Source organism: Nicotiana tabacum, chromosome 17, assembly GCF_000715075.1.
Source record: "Nicotiana tabacum cultivar K326 chromosome 17, ASM71507v2, whole genome shotgun sequence".
Taxonomy (NCBI): Eukaryota; Viridiplantae; Streptophyta; class Magnoliopsida; order Solanales; family Solanaceae; genus Nicotiana; species Nicotiana tabacum.
Window position 1 is genome coordinate 39838250 of NC_134096.1, and position 4036 is coordinate 39842285.

Consider the following 4036-nt stretch of genomic DNA (forward strand, 5'->3'; position numbering starts at 1 on the left):
TAAATGTATTGCTCAAAAAGCTTCATTAGAAGGCAAATCCTTAGTCGGTTTTTTCGCAACTAAAATCTGATTTTTCCCAAACTTTATATTTTATATCCAAACATCATATATATTCATATTATGACTTTACACTCATTAAAATCATGATTAACAAGTCTCATATTCATTATACGTCACATTGGGATGCACAGGGTGTAACACTTGTGATGACCTTTGCTAACTTTTGTTCCACAACTCGCTTGACTTTAAAACGTAATACATGAATATCATACGAATACAATAACTAATAACATAACCTACTTATCATGTTAAGCACCCTAGTCTCACCCCAAAAGTACATGTTATAACATTCCCATCTTCTCAACATTCGACGAAACTTGTTTTCTTTAATTTGTTTAGCTTCTAAGCCTTTAAACCCTCTTGGTACTTGTTATCCATGATCTTAAAGATTTGTAACCTCCAAGGTAACATTATTAACTTAATTTATGTAATTTCAAAGATGATCTCATTTCTGAGCTTACATCAATTGACTTACGACGCACTTTTACATACGAAAACATGGGGTGTAACAATTAGGCTTGAATTGGGGTGTGATTTATGATTTTGATGTTGTTTGATGTGATTTGAGGCTTTGAATAAGTTTGTATCGTGTTTTAGGACCTATTGGTATGTTCGGACGGGGTCCCGAGGCCTCGGGTGTGATTCGGACAAAGTTCGGCTTCATTTTGGCCATGTAAAATTGTTGATGTGATATCTGGAGCAATCTTCATCGCGTTTGTGACATGGATATTGCGTTCGCGTAGAGTTGTTCAGTGGCAGGAGGTTTTTTTCATCGCTTTCGCAAAGAAGGCCATGCATTTGCAAAGGTATAGTGGGTCTGTGCATCGCGATCGCGAGAGGGGACTCGCATTCGTGTAGAAAGATGAGGTTGGTTTGGGTGCCATGCATTTTAGCCTTCGTATTCACGGGAAAGGGGTTGCATTCGCGTAGGCATTAGATCAAAGGTCATCACATTCGCCACAGAGGCATCGCGTTCGCAAAGGAGGATTTGGCAGCTGAGGATTTTTGTGCTTCGCGAACGCGGGGCAGTTTCCGCATTCGCAAAGGAGAAGCACCTGGGTAGATTTTAAAACCCCAAATCATGTTTTAAGTTGTAAATTCTGTCGGGTTCCGAGACGTGGGCCTGGTGTTAACTTTTCGAGTTGACTTAATTATTTTGATAAAGATCAAAACTTTATTGTTTGACATTGTTTCCTACGACATTAGTTATTGATATTAAGTTATTTGTGACTAGAATCGAGTCATTTGGAGGCCGATACGCGTGGGAAGGGCTTGTTGGAGTTGTGATTTGCGCGTTTTGAGGTAAGTAATACTTCTAAACAAGGAACTGAGGGTATAAATCCCTGGAAAACATGTTATATGGTTTGGATTGGGGTGACGCACATGCTAGGTGACGGGCGTTTTCTTGTGCACGGTGGTATTCATGATTAGGTTGATTCTTTTGGACTGTGTTGTTATCAAGTCTTGTTCTATCCGTGAAATCCTTACTTGTTAGAGTAATTAAATAGTAATTCATGTAGAAAAACATGTTTAGGCTATGTGCTTATTTTGTTGAGGCCTAGAGAGGTTTTTGTTTTTAGCCTAGAGAGGTTGTTTCTGTTGTTTTGAGTTATCTGATTAAATTGCAATTATGTTCTCAGTCATGATTCGTCATTTGCATATCATACGTCAGTCGTTATTATCATTCACTGTTACATCACATATTATTATTGTTTGGGCTGAGTAGTGTGAGGTTGTGAGCCTTGAGAGACTGGTGACTGAGGTGGGCCTGAGAGCCGTGTTGTGAGTGTTATTGTGGATCGGGAAGCACGCCGCAATAGGCCATATAGACTTTATTACTATTATTATTATTATGGATCAGGTTGCACGCTGCAACAGGTCTTATTGGCTTATTTATTATTGCGGATCGGGCTGCATGCCGCAGCAAGCCTTATAGGCTTTATATTAGCTCTTGGACAGGATCCGCCCCTACGGAGTCTAACATACCAGCAGTGAGCGCATGCACACTGATTTATGTACACGTTCTTTGGTGAGGGGTATTGATGTCAGGCACCCGTACAGTGCTGAATGATTGTGTGATGAGTGGGAATTTGAGATAGACAGATTGAGTACTCTGAGAGTGTGAGTACCTGGGATTATCACTGTGATACATAACATTTGACATGCATACATGTAGGCATAGAGATGTAACATTCCTCATGCAAGGTGTACTTGGCATATTTTATCAGTGTTGGGCTTAAATTGTTGAACTTAAAAGCATGCCTAAATTTTCGTAGTGTGAACGAGATGAATATGGAAGTTTCTCTAAGTTATTACTGTCATTCTCTTTGTTATATCTGTGTTGTCATTATTTTGGTTCTGATTGTATCCTTCTAATCTCGTCATTGCTTTTATCCCAAGGTTAGTCTTGTTACTTATTGAGTATATTTGGTTGGTTGTACTCATACTACACTATGCATTTCGTGTGCAGATCCAGGTACATCTGGACGCGGTTATTGCTAGATCTGGTGCTAGTACCTACTCGGAGACTTTGAGGTAGCTGCTATGACGCCCAGAGAACTTGACTCTCCTTCCTTTCATTTTATTCAGTATTGTTCTATTTTCACAGATAGTTGTACTAGAGTTTCTGTAACGACCCGGCTAGTCGTTTCGAGTATTACAACCCAGTTTCCCCATTTACTTCTCAAATTGGGCTTTACAGTTGTTGTGTGACTTTCCAGGGCAATTGGTTCGGGTCCAGTGAGATTTTAGAATGAATTGGAACATCTAGTTCCAAGGTTAAAGCTTAAGTTAAAATAGTGACCGGATATCGACATATGTGTAAACGACCTCAGAATTTAATTCTGATGATTCCAATAGCTCTATATAGTGATTTTGGACTTAGGAGCGTATCCGGAAAATTATTTGGAGGTCCGTAATGGAATTAAGCTTGAAATGCCGAAAGTTAAATTTTTGGGAAGGTTGACCGGGGTTTCACTTTGTGATATCGAGGTCAGAATCATATTTTTGAAATTGGAACAGCTTTGATATTCCATTTATGACTTGTACGCAAAATTTGAGTTCATTCCAGATTGATTTGCTATGTTTCGGCATTGAACCTAGAATGTTCGATGTTGATTCTTCAAGAATATGTGGTATCACATTAAGCAAATGAGCTCCAAATTCCGTTTTTATTGAAGTATTAGATCCGAATTGAAATTACAGAGCCATAGCAAAAAGAATCGTTGAATTCGGACATCGTATGAGAGAGTTATGCCTATTTTCGTGTCTGGAACGATTTTTCCATCGTCGCGAGCGTCCAGGGTAGCGCGGGGCGCTAGACCTGGCACTGGGAATTTTGGGATGTTGGAAACTGCGCCAAAGGCAGCGCCCCACACTACTTGTGTCCCAAAACAGCTGAGGGTCTATAAAATGGGGTTCTTGCCATTTTTACTCATTTTTGAGTTTATGGGGCTCAGTTTAGGCAATTCTTGGGCGATTTTCACGGAAAAATATTGGGGTAAGTGTTCCTTATCCTATATTGATTATATTTCATGATTCCATATTCATTTACATCATGAATCCGTGAATTTATGGAAGAAAAATCAGATTTTTATAAAATCTTTCAAAAATGTAAAATCAAGATTTGAAGGTCAATCCGATGTCGGAATTTGATAATTTTGGTATGGTTGGACTCGTATCGGAACGGGTGTTCGGATTTTGTAACTTTTGTCGGGTTTCGATACGTGGGCCCCACAGGCGATTTTTGAGCTAAATTTCAGATTTTTATGGAAAATTAGCATTTTTATATGGAATTGATTCCTATCCCTTTTGTTGATTGTATAGAATTATTTTGACTAAGATTCGAGGCGTTCGGAGGCCGAATCAAGAGGAAAAGTTTTATTGGAATAAAGAATTTGCTTGGATTGAGGTAAGTAACTCTTCTAATCTTGGAGTTGAGGGTATGAACCCTGAATATATGTATTTTGTAAATTGT